This window comes from Cygnus olor, chromosome 11 (genome assembly GCF_009769625.2).
Source record: "Cygnus olor isolate bCygOlo1 chromosome 11, bCygOlo1.pri.v2, whole genome shotgun sequence".
Taxonomy (NCBI): domain Eukaryota; kingdom Metazoa; phylum Chordata; class Aves; order Anseriformes; family Anatidae; genus Cygnus; species Cygnus olor.
In genome coordinates this window covers 13,342,412-13,358,275 of record NC_049179.1, presented here as the reverse complement: position 1 = coordinate 13,358,275, position 15,864 = coordinate 13,342,412, and the positions used below count along the sequence as shown (strand labels likewise).

Sequence of the window (15,864 nt, the reverse complement as noted above, 5' to 3'; positions counted from 1 at the left end):
TGAGAAGTGTTGTGTATCGTTGCGATGTGGATGTCATTCAGAAATGCTGATGCATATTAATGTACTTTGATGTCATTTAATGAATAATAGATGTATTTGTTATTGCTATGCCACTTAAGCAGGGAAAACAACATCGGCCTGCTAGGAAATATGTCAGAAACCACTATTGGACAACCAAAAATTGATTATAAATATTTCCTCATGCTGTATAAAAATGCAGATGGTGTAGAAGTGGGGAGGGGAGCCAACAATTTTGTGTGGCCAAGTACACAGGACCTGGCACCAGAGCTATTTCCAGCCCGATTTGCTGAGGGGCACCCTGGCTCCATGTTGGTTTTGTGGGGCCTCAGGTAGGCCAACCTGTCTGCCACAGGGTGCCTGCACCCATGGCCCCCAGCTAGCCAGGAGCTTTTATCTGAGCTCTAAAGCCTGGAGAGCCCTGAGGGAGCCTGAATTCCCCAGGGTCCTGCCCTGTCAGCGGGTGGTTGGCCAGATGGCAGCTGCAGGCCGTTCAGACCTGTGAGACAAAGCCCCATGTCTCCGTGTCATGAGGTGTGGTGCCTGCAGGCAGGCCTGGCTTTGCTACGGCCTGCTAAGCCTGATTTAAAACCTCCTCTTTTAGTTGGAAACTATTTCTTCTTCCTCATTTTTTTTTTTTCTTTTCTGTAACCTGGTGAAAAACTGCTTTTATTCCTTCACAAACTCATTTTCTAAACAGTAACCAGCAAGGATTTATGGACCAGTGATTTTCACAGCACCCTCTCAGAGTCATGGTAGTTACTATGCTGTATAAGCACATGCAGCATACTTGAGAATAATTGCAAGAAAAGGACCCCAGATAATATTTTCTGTTGTGTGCTCACACTAATCTCACATTTTTTAAATAATAGCTTCTCAGAAAGTTACTGAGAACTAAAAATCTAGAAAAAGAAATTTGTAGAATTATCTTTGTTATTTTGAAGACACGGTAATTATTCAAACATGACTTAGCTTTCTCACTTGCCAAATTTGTTTTTACAAGAACTTTACTGGTTATTTAATACCTTATGTGCAAATTTTTTCATGTGCTCATTGAATGATACATGATTCAAGTACAAATTTATATTAGGCAGAGTTGTACGGAAAAGAGAAAACGCTAAAACAACCAGAAAAGACTATAAGAAATCAGTTTTGCCCAGAAACTCTGTGCAGAAAGACCATTCTTTTTATTCAGTTCATCAAATCCTGGGGGGAACTCATGAAGATAATCTTACAAAGAGGCCAAGTGGAAAAAAGAAGCAATAGTTATCCCATGTATCCTATGAGAAAAGCCAAAAAATTGTACAACTTTGACTATCCAAGCACTACCCTCATTTTCCTCTGACAAAAGGTTGTAGTTAGAGATTTTTATTTAATGATAATACAAATATGGGAAAGAACATCCTGATCCTAATATCACAATGAAGAGAGCCTAATTTTGAATTCATTTATCCTAGTGAGTATTGGATCGTATCTGGTTTTCCTCACCCTTACATTTTTGGCCTCATAATTTTATGCATTGTTTTAAAATTCTCTTTGATTTGGCTTTCAAGGCGGGAATATGCTTAATAGCAGTGACATGACATTGCACTGGGGAGAACTGGCACAGCCATCTGAAGCCTTGCTTGCAAGTGCTCCTGCTTTCTGATCTCTCACAGAAGCATTTTGCAAAAATCCATTATTGTTTAGAGAAATGCATCAATAATGGAGGAAAAACAAAAGTTTAGAGTAAAAAGATGTTGTTTGCCACTGTCAAGTAAGGGGGGAGATTAAATAAGAGATCATGTGTATGAAAGATTGAAAATGAGTCTAATCACTCAAAAATTTTTGAAGGAACAGGTATTCTTTTTTTTTTCTCTGATGCTATTAGTCTATTTTATGGCTTAAACTGCTCTAAAAATGCTGACTTTCTCTGTGTAGTAGAGCCAGATATTTCAGGAAAGTGAAATTGGGCAATTGCATAATAAAATTAATGTCTGCTTGCAATCACATATCCCACTGCTGTTCAAAGATCCTGTTCTCTCAGCAAACCTAGTGAATTTAGTAGAGCTCTTCGATAAACTTTTCTTTTCCTGATCAAACTTATTATATTTTCCAAACATTTGATGGGTGAGACACTGTGTTGTATCCCGTGATAAAGAGGGGGAAAAGACAGGGATATGGGAGAGCAGAGTACGTGCAGCTCTAGTTTGCTTTTTCAGAAGAATTCCTTCGAGCGCAGCCTCTTCCTCTCTGAGGAACAGGTCGCTTTGGTGGTGCAACCCTAGCTCCTGGCTGAGGTACCATCTCATGAAATTGGGTCAGGTTGAATTTTGCTCTGCTAGAATGAGACTCACCGGACCGATGGGACAAAAAGTTTTCAACTCTGTTAAAATTTTCAGTACAAAATCTATCTACGCTTGCAGATAGAGATAAGACAAGGGGGAAAGGTTTTAAACTAAAAGAGGAGAGATTTAGGTTAGATGTTAGAAAGAAATTCTTTACTCTGAGGGTGGTGAGGCACTGGAACAGATTGTCCAGAAGTTGTGGATTGTTTTGTTAATGAAAAAAAGGCAAAATACCAAATGTTTTTAACCTTTTTGAAAAAGAGATTGTTTATCACAAGATTATTTTTAGATGCAAAGTCTGTTGTGTTTTTTTTTTTTTTCAGAAAACAGATTTGAAATACTAATTGTAGTGGTTATTGTCTGTGATCTTTGCCCAGGGAAACAGTGATAGCAAAATCCTTTGAGAGGTTTCCAGTTCTCTGCCTCCAAGCTCATAACTCTGACTGAGACAGGAATTTTGGGAAACTGATTATTTTCTTGGGATTCTATTTTGGTGCAGCTGGTAGTGCAATAGGAGAATGCTTTGTACTGAATATCAGTTGTGAGGGGAGAGAGAGAGAATGAAGAATTCTGCACTTCTTTGAGATGATCAAGCTGTCAGGTTGCCTCATACTCTTTGGGGAATGATTCCATAACTGCCTTCCCTGGAGCAAAAATGCCCTGTACAATACACAGGACTGCATTGCCCAGTTTTTCTTGAAGAATCATTGACTGAAATTCCCTGTAGCTGAAACAAATTTCCTCAAGTTATTCCTTCCTCTCATAGCTGTCCAGCTGCCTATGCCGACAGGTGAGCTCATGGCAAGAACTACTCCTTTCTGAGCATCTATATGTGCCCAGAATATCCCGGTCGGTCAGAGTTTCAGAGAAGCCAGTGCTGTTAGCTGCAGTTACGTCTGTCTGACTAAGTATGGAGATTTCCTAGTGTGGTAAATGGTGTCCGTATTTCTGAGGAGTTACCTAGAGCTACCTGTTGTGTGATTTCTCAGATCAGGTTTTGTGATGCCATCTGCCTTGCACTCAAAAAGATGCTTTCTGTTGATGCTGAGCCATTTGGAGGAATCCTGTATGCCCCGAAACAGGGGCCCCTCTCAGATCTTTGCCTTGGTCCTTCCTGGATGTGCTTAGACTCTCACCATCCCGCAGTCATGCAGTTATTCATGCAGTTATGTGCTCACCACTGTTAAATAACAAGGATCTCTTCAGAACAGACATGGCTGTTGAGCAAACTGGCATATCGGCAACTCAGTATAAACAGATGTAACTTGCAAGGGAACAGAGAAAGAAGACATAGTAAGAAATAGTGTGGTTTTTTTTAAAGGAATGAAGTAGTAAGTGACGTAGTACAGATTTGCCATTGTTTTGCTTTTTTTGTGGGGTGACTTGCTATGCTGCATTCTGTTAGGTTTACTTACAGCTAACTTAAATTGTCCGTTAAGTGACCTCTCAACTGAGCCCTAGGTTTTAATGTAGGAGCATAAGGAGATTACAGGAATTAATTTTCAGGAGAAAAGCAAGCTGAAGACAGCCATTCTGATCCCTACACAAATAAGGAAACAAGACTTTGTTTATACAGAGCATCCCATTCTTACCAAATCCAATAGATAAAATTTTGCTTAGAGTAGCAGTGTTATTTCCTCCTCTGCTATTAATTTTAAAAAGTGCTGTAGGCATTCATGTTTTGCAGATGCTTGCTTAAGCTGCAAATACATGTCCACAAGTAAATAAGAAAATGTTTAAGGCTGAAGTAACATTTTTCTTGCTGTGAGATGAAAAATCACTTGCAAAATTCTCCTGTGCTGCATCCAAAATATCAGCAAAGCATTTGTGTGTTTCATTGTCCCAAGGCAATGTTTTGAGCATGATGCCAACCACTGTTGATTTCTATTTCCCAAAGATTCCTTTAAAAAGTGTTTCAGTTTGAACCACCTGAAGCAGGCATAATTATTCCCTTTCTCTACATTCCCATGCTAATTCTCTGACAACTGTCCATATAAAAGCCTTATCTTTGGTTGGTGGGTAGTAGGGAGTGCAGAAAAGCATGGGTTCGTGGAAAATGATAATTTTTTTTTGGACGTGTGTGTTTTCTGTTGGCCGCTACCACTCACCTACCCACAGAGACCGTGGCCTATGCTACAGAGACCATACACCTGAGGAAGGGGTCCTTCAAGACCACTCCAGGCTGAGCTGGTTTAGGGAGTTAGAAGATCTGGGATTGCCCCTTTGTGATGTAAAATGTCAATAAAAAATGCACAAGCCTTGCCAAATCTTTCTCTGTCCCCTGCTTAGAAAGTGTTGACTCCACTCTCTCTATAGATGCCAAATTCATTTCTTTGAATTCTTGCGCTGGAGTCAGCTTCCAAATGGATCCTACAGCAGTTTCCTGTAGAGCCTGCTTCCAGTTGGCCAAGTCTTTGAAGTGCAGTAGAAAGACTTTCCTGGACACAGGAAGATTAAAAGTTTCAAGCATAAGCTCTTCATTCACCTGAATAAGTAGCTTACAAAGCTGTGTTACAGCTGTTTCTAGCAAACTTCATGTTGATATCTTTCAGCTATTATTATCCCATAACACATATCATGGCAATAACTGCAGGTACGGTAGGGAACTTTTTATAGTCTAATACTTGTAATATGGTAGGGTTATGTTTTCAAGGCAGCCAGCAATGGAAGTAATGAATCTTTAGAAGTTACCTTCTGTCAGCTGAGACAAAGTAATGGACTGCCTGGGTGCTCTCAGCCCATATGAGAAAACCAAATAAGTCTAAACCAGTAAATCAGACTTTGTAAAAAATAAATATATAAAGAATTTTTAAAAAGCTCAACCTAGGCTGACTGCACCTGCATTTCCTTTACAGAGTCTTGCAAATTTAGTTTTAAACTGTAACTTCTGTGAATTTTAGCTAAGAAAATGCAATGAAGTTTTCTGTTACCAAGCTGCCCAGTGATGTCACTGGAGCATATATAAATGGTCTTGAGAGCAGTGTATTTGTACTTGCATTTTAATTTTGAATCCACGTGACAGGATTGCTATGATAGCAATGGTGCTATCATGCACACTTATTGTATATAAATGGGAAGATAATCCTTCCTATTTGGAAGCAAAGCATAGGCTGATAGGTTTCAGCTACTACATATACAACAAGTCCAGATATTTGAAATGGAGGAAAATATCACAGATGTTTTAAAAGCTCTGTTTTTATTAATCTGACTGTAAACAGGATGCAAATCTCAGAGAGCAGCAGGTGAGGGAAGAGCTGAGCCAGGCATTTTATGGGAAGGAAGACTGCTGATAGCGGGGTTTAACCCTGTGCAGCAGTCCAGTCTCTTCACGTGCCAGGATCTATTCCTTCCTGTCTATGCCTGATCCCTCACTTGGGATGGCCAAAACAGTTATGAGGCCACACACCAAACTGGGTGGATCAGGGTATGGATATGGGATAAAGCAAACCATATTTTTTCAGCTTAGTTTTAACCCAGATCTGTTCTCCAACCTGGTCACCAGCCCAGTTGTGACCATTTCATGCAGATACAGAGAAGCACCTGTTGTAGGGTGGACTCTGGAGTAGGAGTGACTGCTATTTACATACCGAACTGTCCATGAAACCACAAGTCCTTCCCATGAGGCTGGAGAATGAGAGAGGAGCATATTGCTTACAGGAATGAAAACTCAATATATAAATAGCAGCAGAGGGAGGAAAAAGGGAGCCTTGACAGAGAAGGAAAGCATGAGAGAATTACAATGTCAATGACATGGTTTTGTGTAGATCTGAAGAAAATTGACTGTACTGTCTGCATCAGTGATCTCTCAGGTGCAAAGGACAAGAGGTAGCAAGAAGATCTGTGCCTGAAGTGATGAAGAAGTCTTTCTCCTCACCTGTGCTGCTGGGGCCTTTTAAACCAAGTATGGTGTTCAAGTGCTTTGATGAGATTTCAGTGACTTTAAGTAAGGGGAGCAATTTGCCCTCCTACAACTGGGAGATGAGGCTGTACAGGTGCGAAGTGTCTGTTCTGTGTTTGGTATGTTTATACTTCAGCACTAGCCAAAAAATAAAAAATAAAAACCCTAGCAGACAGTTCAGGTGTTTTCTAATGAACAAGTGACTATTTGATTAAATATCACCTGAAAACATAACATCACTTTTGGAGCAAGATCCTAGCTGCGGGGCAATCAAAAGAAAACAGTTCTGTTGACTCAAATCGCACCTCTTCATTCAGTTCAGCCTCTGTTGAATTTAATCTCGCTTCCCTCACCTGCGGGCAGGGGTGGGAGCGGTGCCTGTAAGGTACTATTTCTCCAGTCCTACAGGAGCTCAAGGAAAAAAGTTCAGAGATGCCACATCTGCAGCTGAGTGTTAAAAAAGGGAGAATAGAAAAGCTTTGAGTGTGGTTCCATAAGAAATTTAGTATATTCCTCCCATACTGTGGATAAGAGCTAGAAAAATCATGTTGCTTGTGAGCTCCAGTGGTTTTCAAGTCCTTCTCAGCAGTGCTTTTAATGGGCAGCTGGTGGAAAGGACCAAGGATGAACCCTAAGGTTTACATTTTTGTTCATGTGTACACATACACACTTAGCTATAAAATGCCCCAGCTGTACGTTACTGACATTTAACCTCTTGCTGTTACAGACAATGAAGTTTCTGCATGGGTTGTGCTTCCTAACAGCTAGGCAGTGTCCTTTTAAATTGGTCACAGCATCCCCTCAGCTGCTGTTGAAATGGTTAGCTGCTTTCATCAGGAGATGGGTATATCCAGGTGGGACCCAGTCAGGTGGCACATTACTTTTTTTCTTACAGATTTGCTTTTTTTCTTACAGATTAAAGATAATAAATGCCTTAGTACTAAATACTGTTTAAGGAAACCTTATGGAATATCTGCTGTTTTCATTTTCTTTCCAGATCTTGATTTATTGCCTTTTTTTTTTTTTGGTGCTGTTTCTTTTAAAGATACTGCTTCATTTTTGCTTCATTTTTATGCACTTACTATTTCTTACCAAAATATCAGTTTTATGAAGATTATATGAAATAAATGCTAGAAATAAAGACATATCCCCTTGCTGGCTTGCTCCAGCAGGCTACATTCTGAGAACCAAGGGTGTCTAAAGGGCAGCTGACATCGAGTCCCAGGCTGGGGAGTAATGGTACAAAGCATTATTGAGGCACAGTATTTCTTCATGAGAAAAGTTATTCCATCTACTTAAATTCCATGTGTAACCAAAGTTTTTGTGGTTGCATTATGTTTTCATTCCTCTTTTAATATATTATTTCCTTTGTTTCCCACAATTTAAATCAAATGGCTATTAGAAAACACCAGGGTGACACATAACTTCGTTGTCTGTAACAGCTGTTATAAATTTTTAATGCATGTGCAAGAACTTAGGCAAATAAAGCCACTGATGAAAGGCTGGCTATTTACAAAAGAGAGAACTGCTCACAAAGGTGAGCGTTTGCAAGGTCAGGATCTTTTTGTACTCCTTTTAAAAAAAAAAAAAAAAAAAAAAACAAACTTATTTTTCTGTGCTATGAGCAGGATTTTGCAAATTTGAGTAGCTGTTGATTATTAAAATATTCTCAAGCTACCTTTATTAGAAGTCTGTTATGTTCTGATCCAAAGTCCCTGGGAGTCTCCTCATTGCTGCCTGCTGATTTGGGATCAAGACCCAAAGCAGAAGAATAGTGGAGGAAAACCCCTTTACAGGAGCAATTATGGGTTCATTTTTTTTTCTACTTGCTCGAATGTGATTACCAACCTGTTCCCATTCTTCAGGCAACTCTTAAAAGAGATTGCTACTTATGTATGGCAGCAGGAAAATGTTATGGAGTGAGAGCAGGTGTTTTCTGAACAGGAGAGTCTGCTTCTTTCAAGAAAATACCCATGTTGAATGTGAAGATGAGAATTGCAAATGCTGTAGTGGTGTGACAGAGTCTGAATGGTGAGAGAATATAATACTAGTCATCTTCAATGTGCTGATCAAATACAGCACGTGAGAAGAGAATGGAGAAGTTTTTTGGAATACTTTTGCAACTGAACAGGAGCTGCATAAGTATGTGTTAATATTTCCTTTCCTGCTGCCTTTTGCTTACAACTTGCAAAATGCAATGATATAGTGAACTCAGTAGCAGAATATGATGGGGAAAACAATATTTTCTGGTGGTTTGCAGACACAGGTATTAGAAAATCCTTCACTTTCTTTCCCTAGTAAAATTTCCACTGGCTGCAAGACATAAAGACGGATGTAAAATGGTAAGAATAAAAACAAAAGAAAATGTTTTGTGAATTTGTGCTGCTAAATGTAGAGGTTGCCTAACTTTAAAGTTGTATTATTTTTATTTGAGGTGATGCTTTTGAAGCTGTGATCTTCTTGTGCGAGAATCTCTCATGTGCTTGTAGATGAACATTTTGAAGTATGAATCCTAAAATATTCCAGAAAATGGAAGACAAAAAGAATGCAGGGTTTATTTTTTTTTTCAGAGTTCAGTCTTATTTTGGATTATCCAAGTTTCATGACTCTGAGTAGTTATGATTTGTCTTTGTTTGGACTTCTTATAATGGGAGATACTTTCCTGACAAGTTGTCAGTTTGGAATGATCTCCCTTCCCAACCTAGTTCCAGTTCTTCCTGAACTTCTCTGGAAATCTCACCAGAAATGGGTCACTTGGTAAATGTGTATATGCTCACTTTTGTTCTAACTCCATAGCACCTCTCCGTTATAAACACTTCCCTGTGTTATAGTCCTTGTCTTAAGTTGATGTTCCACATTGATATAATATGTTCTTTTCTCTGATCTTCCCCATTTAAAAAAAAAAGTCACAAAATGACTTGGGCAGAGCAACTGACAACACGCTCCATTTTTAGAGTGGAGGTAAAGGAATCAATACGGCAAAACTAAGTATGACAAATACTTAGTGCCTCCAAAGAAGGTAGAAAAAAGTATCTATTATTATATCTCTTAGTTGCTCTCCTAGTTGGGTTATGCTCAGGCTGAGGGCTGAATTTTAAACTAGGCTGATGAAAATCCAGCATAGTTCTGCAACGTACAGTGTGACATGGTTATTTGCTAAGAAGTTGTAGGCAGGTTGGTGATGTTGGCAGAGGCAACAGGAGCTTGGATATGAACACAGGAAAAAATAATACTGGATGGGTGACGTCAGCTTACTTTGGACCAGTTTATAATACAGGCTAAAGGTATAAGGCAGCAAATTCTTCCAAAAATCATGAAATCAATCAGAAGGGGTAGAAGCAGAAAGGGGAAGAAAGGTTTTCCACCAGATAGTTTCTATTTGCTTGAGGATGTGGTTCTTTATTGCCATTGGCCCTGACTGAAAGTCTAAAGCATAACATTAAGAGAAAACCTGTGATTTATCATAAAATGAAATAAATTTTTGCTCTGTTTCTAGCGGAAGAAATGTGAGCATCTGTGTTTCCAGCAACCTTCTGTCTTGTTTCTTCATCTTTCCCTCTGAACAAAGTACTGACTGACACACTGGGAATATGATGTTCTTCCTGTCTAGGAATCTTTCCCTCGCTGACTGCTGTGGATTCAGAGTATCTGTGGATAGGACCCCCAGAGGCTTAGTCTTGCCAGGGCTAGGTGAAGTAGTTTTGAAATTTAAGTGCTAAAATAATGCTGGGAAAGTGTACTTATCTCTGTGGCTATTGTTCAAGCAAACCCTTGTTCAGTTGACATGCTCTTTCCTTTCTATTTATGTTCAAAAGGGATGAAAAGATCGTTAAAGATTCCATGAACTAACTCCTAAAGATTCAAAACTGAGCATACAGCATTTAAGTTTTCTGCAGATGTTTCTGTGAAAATCAGATGTCTGATTTGCAGTCTGTCACTGATCATCTAGTTTATTAGGATATGCGCTTTCACAGCCTTGTTTTAAAGTTCATTCTATTGAACTCTCCTCCAAAAAGACAGATGCCAGAACACTTTCCTAAAGCTCTAGAGAACATGTACAAGAGGTGGAGGAATCATGGACCAGTTCTTCTGTATCTTCTGAAGGTCAAACTGCCTTCTAGGTATGCTTTGAAGGTACTTTGCAAAATGTAGAGCATGATCTTTCTACTTTTGGATGTATTTTGGATGCGTATCTGTTCCTTTTGAACAGCACTTGGAAGAGGCAGGTACATTATTTTTGCTCCTGTTTAAAACAACAGCTCAGGCAGCAGTGTTTAGGAGGTACTTGATCTTAGTCCTTTAATCCTCCTTGAACACTACTGCACTGCTGCTTTATGCACAGGAGCTTCTGGGGACTTGTGTTGGTGTGGAAAGTGCAGATAGTCACCCTGGCAAGGAAAGTATTCTGAATTGTAACTATTGCAGAGTATTGAACTATTGCCTTTTGTAAGAAGTGCTAGCACGTAATACTTAGCATATTCATTTTGTTGTTGAAAATGGATTGTCTAAGCATATATCTGAAAATCCCAATTAAATTCAATCTTGATGCTCACAGCAGATAAGTATAACAAAGATTCTAAGCCATTTGCTTTCATACATATGAATAAAATAATTATTATGCAGCATATCTAAGTAGTTAGACACCATCAGAAAGTCTACCCTTGAATAACAGAAAGGGAAGAAAGTGTCCTTTCTTTTGTAGTCAGAAACAAAGTATCGACTGTATGTGGCACATTTTGGATTTCACTAGCTGTAAGACATTTGTCTTTATAAACATGACAGCTCTACTAAGCATGGTAGAAAAATTCACTGCTCTTGTTCAAATATCCTTAAGTTTTTCTCTTTGAGAATGTGCTAAATGTCGTGTCTTTTAATTTAACATTGTCTGCACCATTCGTTCCTGTTGCAACTGACTCATTTTCACTGTGCGTTGAAATTAAGGAGCGTGTTCATCTGCCTATGGTATATTCTTCGTTACAGCTTTGTACTGGAAGCTTTGTCTCTGATGCTTAGATGTCAAGATGGTGCAGTCATATTTCATACTGTAAAGAATTGTCAGTGTTTCTACAAGTGAAAAAGTGGTAGCAACATAGTAACATGAATTCAAGTGCTCTAAACGTTAATTAAATTGGGTTGCAATTGATTACTGACAGTGTAAGTTAAAATTAGTAAACTTTTCTTTGTGTGCGCCTCTCTAAGGTTTCAGTGCAATAAAGTAAACTTGACTTACGAGGCAAGGCTCTTAAAAGACAGGATGAAAAAGTGAAAGCATTTGTTTACTAATATACTTATTCTAGACGGCCGAGATATTAGATTACATGCTTAATGTTTTCCCATTTTAATTTTGACATGAACAATAATATCTGGGAAATAACTGTAAGTTTCCAGTTCAGGGAACACATTTTGATTAGGGACTCAGAATTGCATGAAGGCATAAAAACAGCTATGATCTTTCTTTTCCTCTTGTGATTATTATTATGAATCCAGTATCTTTCCAACATCAACTCCTATTTGCATTTTCTTTCCTCCTAATTTGTATATTTTTTTTCCTGGGAGAAAATCTTTTGAAAACAGTGACTTGTTAAATTACCAGGATTAGTTTACCTGAAAATGTCTGATGATAATATCATCAAAACTGCATGTTCTGTGTACATCCTGATTACAGGTAAAACCCCTGCTATTTCCTTATGATAGATAATCAACACTAGGTTTATACATCTATTTTTGAACTATCTTATAATAAATCTTCATATGTTCCAAATTCCTTATTGGCTTAGCTAGATATCTGGATGGAGACGACAGAGGTAGATGACACGCTGATCATGGACCTGCTACTGTAAAAAGAGCACAGATCATGGGTTAAGGTCCCGAATCATGAGCAGCTCTAACACCTACCAAATTCTTGCACACAGAAAGGAAATGGGAGAAGTCAAGATAGGAGAGAAAGGGAAGAGGTGAGCAGGTCAGTCAGACACAATTCACCTTCCTTGTAGATTTGTCCATCTTCAAAGTTGTACAAATAGTGAAGAATATTTATCACTTATTAATGGTTCATTATCTTAATGATTACAACTCAATAGCACCATAAGTCACAAGGGTTGTCTTAGGCAAAAGGAGAAAATTCTCGATGGCGTTGTCAGGGGAAATAGCAATTATCGGCACCCGTGTCCCTCTCTTTCAAGGAGTAAAGTGTTTAAGACATGCATGTTGCATATGAGTAGAAAAGCGGTAACTCAGAGCTGTAATTCCCGGGTATTAATTCCTCCAAGCCTTTAGCTGTGCCTGTTACTAAACATTACACATCTTTAGCAGCATTCCTGCAAAAACTCTCTTAGCAGAAACTGAGCTTCAGTTGTCTTATTTGTGAGAAGTATCCCTTCTGACAACATGACACACCAAATTTTGTGCAAAACTAAATTGACAAAGATGTGCCAAGAAGGAATTTTTTTCTTCAAAATGTGAGCACTTCCTGTACATTTCCCAATAGTTTACAATAACTAAATGGGCTCCAACTTTTAGACAAAAACTGAGTCGCAGAACTAAAGACTGCTTTCATGAGTGCCCTTTTCAAGAGATCCATGATTATTTAATATTGACATTTGATTTGACTTAACAGCAAAAAAGAATACCTAACTTTTGGGACTATATGTACTGCCCTCTGTAATAATAGAGAATGCTTTACCTCAAGGAGTTAAACGTGCCTGAAGCCGAAAATGGCACTTATTCTCAAAACAGGCAGTTAGTCTAAACCAGAGTCTTGTAAGTCACTGAAAAAGCTGTATTAAGAAACCAGATGAACATAGCTTAGTAATAGTCCCAAAATTAACAGAGTGAAAACTGCACAGTCAAATTTGATTTAAATGCTGTATGTTTTCTTCCAAAGGTCTGCAATTACGTCCCAAACTCTTATTTTACAAACACTTTCAAGCTATGTAAAAACCTCTCTTGTAATAAACCAAACTTTAAAGCATGCCTTCTCTTTACTACACGTTACAAATGGAAAGCTGTGCTACTGCAGCGTACAGAAAAACAACATTTAAATCTGAAGAAACCCACAGCTATGCTATGGTAAAGTACTGCTTATAAACATTTATCTACAAAAAAAAAAAGGCATCTGCAGTTTCAAACCACACTGTAGTATTTACCTCAAACTAGAAGCTAGCTGCATCTGATGAAGTAAAATTAAAGTATTATTTTCATCAAGGCACTCGTTCACATAGTTGCAATCTCTGATTTTTCATTGTTTGGTGACACAGTCTCTGTAAATCTAGCATAATAGTACAGAAAATAGTTTGCACCCAAGCACAGGAATCATGCTGTCTAGTTAAAGAGCACAGAAACACACGCCGACAATAAGTTATTAAGCAGCATCCCTGTTTAAATGCCGTCAAACATGACTATAGAAAAAAGCCACAAACCTAGCAGTACTACTTCGGCACAGGACCATACAGCAAGCACTCCCCTGCAATACACACACATGCACACAATGCAACATTATTTGCTTAGTGTCACTGCACATCGGCTCGATTCCTTTACTCAATTTAGAAACAACAGCAACAAAAATCATGCGGCTCTGACACTGGTCCCGGACCAGAGGTTGCCTCTCTCACAGCAAAAGCTGCAAGGCTTCAGCTCCTTATTAACCTCAGGAACCAGTGCCTGCTGCAATATCAGAGTCACTTACTGCATTGCTTTTCAGTGGAGCGAAAGTGGCTGCTCTTCCCAGCCACACATGGCTCTGCCAGCCGGAGGGGTTCTCTATTCAGCACGATTCAGCTCCACGGTCTCTGCGTGCGGAGGGTAATTGCCTCTGCTCCGTGCTGGGGTTTTCTGGCTGCAGTGACTGCTCACCCTATCCATTGCCTCTGGTGTATGCTAAGTAAGCAATCCCCCGGGTCTTCATAACGAAAGGATGAAGAGTCACAGCTCTCGAGAGCAGATAAGGTGTTCTGCCGAAAGCCACAGCTTCCAGGGCATTTTAAAGGCAAAGGGGCCGGGGATGCCTTCATCTCGTGTTGTAGTTGGTTATAGTGCAAGTTCTTCTATTCGGTAACTTGCAGTTGAATTCACAGCCGAGCGCTATTTTTATGTTTCAGAGAGATTTGAATTTCTGTTACAAATTCAAGCTAATGCATTTTTCAATGTTGAGGAGTGAACTCTTTCAGCTGAACTTAATCTTCTGTTTTTCAGAAGTAGAAGTGAAAGGGGGGCAGGGGGTGTCCCAGCTCTGAAATGGAGCTTACAGGCAGTGCTTACAGAAAGGATAAAGTCAGAAAGTAGCTCCCTAAAAGCTTCATGGAGTAACGTTCCAGATTTAACGCACCCCAAGAGCTGTTCTACTCACCCTTGTCAGTTGTCTGTAGCGTGTCTGTCAGGGGGAAAATGTAGGGACTGGCCCTACAGCGTGCTGATGTGGCAGAAATAATGAACAGTAATAATAAAGAGGCAAAAAGAGGAAGAGCCGCAGCAAGAAATTCCTCTTCAGAGATCCTAAGGTAATATATTTGGCCATTGGGGAAACTACGGGGGAATTGCACTCACTTTCCTCATATCCAGCTCGAGGGAGATGTACGGATGGGCAGTTTTGTGAGGCCGCTCTGCTGCCCACTCCAACCCTGACCTTCAGAGGGACTCTCAGGAGAAAAGACCCATTTCGGTGCTGTGCTTGCTTGTTACCCAGGCCTCCTGTGACCTGCTGGTGCTAATTGTGCCTAACCATGTGTGGCGAATTTGTGAAAAGAAACACATAACAGCCCTGGAGGTAAAAATGTGATGTTTTTTCCACCTAGGTGCCCTAATATATAACACGGCAATCATTAATTAAGATTTCCTAAGATGAGACATTGTGTAAGATGTTGATTTAATCATCCCACTAAGACTCTTGGGCAGGGGGGATTTTATGTACATAATAAACTTTATAGGAAGATTAACTGGACCCTTTAGGAAAAGGGCAGGCAAGGACAGGCATCTGGAAAGCGCATGTCACATTTTTTTCCTACAGAAAGTGTTTTATTAACTGGACTTCATTTTTTTTTTCTTCTGGAGTTACTGTATTAATGCAATTTTCTATGATACCCCTCAGCATCATTAGTGCTGTTGGTATTATTTTCAGGGCAGTACATTTCTGCTTGTAAAAACGCCAAAGATGCTCAGTCTTTCTAGCCCACAGATGTTGCTGGAAGGCTGGTGGTTTGCACTTTCACAAAAATAACATCTTGGAGGAGAGGGGAAACCTACACACAGTATATTGGCGTCAGCATCAGTGGGTTTCTACAAAACTCCTATAAGAGAAAAAGTGACCTTTTTTTTTTTTCTCTTGCGCTCATAGCTGTGTTCAGCACATCAAATTTGTTGAGTCATAGAAAATAAGAACCAACAAAGGTGCCTTGAATATTAAGTTTATTGTACGTAGTATTTATGCACTGGGTGCTTCTGGTTTAACTCTTAAAATGCAGAGAAGAAACGGTCTGTGTCCCAAGCAGTTATGCAGTCAAAATTAGACAAAATTATTCAGATGTGTAACAAACAGGATTGCCAGATGATAGCCTTGTTGCAAGAAGATCAGGAAAACCTGACTGGGTTTGTGAGCTGCAGCATTGGTAACAGAAATAATTAACTCAT

General features: G+C 39.4%; 1 protein-coding gene and 1 long non-coding RNA gene across 5 annotated transcripts in view; one reads left to right on the top strand and one right to left on the bottom strand.

Moving 5' to 3' along the window:
* LOC121075823 overlaps nucleotides 1-9,135 on the top strand; it is a 35,094-nt gene extending 25,959 nt beyond the window's left edge. The window contains exons 1-2 of one of the 2 annotated variants that reach the window (XR_005823177.1): nucleotides 7,031-7,780; nucleotides 8,898-9,135. This is a non-coding gene — a long non-coding RNA (uncharacterized LOC121075823). Of the gene's footprint in view, nucleotides 1-7,030; nucleotides 7,781-8,897 lie in introns of those variants that run through there. The other variant, XR_005823176.1, reaches the window with a different exon arrangement.
* CTXND1 (cortexin domain containing 1) overlaps nucleotides 1-14,209 on the bottom strand; it is a 36,920-nt gene extending 22,711 nt beyond the window's left edge. The window contains exon 1 of one of the 3 annotated variants that reach the window (XR_005823175.1): nucleotides 13,928-14,209. The gene's annotated coding sequence lies outside the window, so the exon portion shown is untranslated. The remainder of the gene's footprint in view (nucleotides 1-13,927) is intronic. The other 2 variants (XM_040569472.1, XM_040569473.1) reach the window with 2 other exon arrangements.
* Between the last annotated feature and the right edge of the window lie 1,655 nt (nucleotides 14,210-15,864).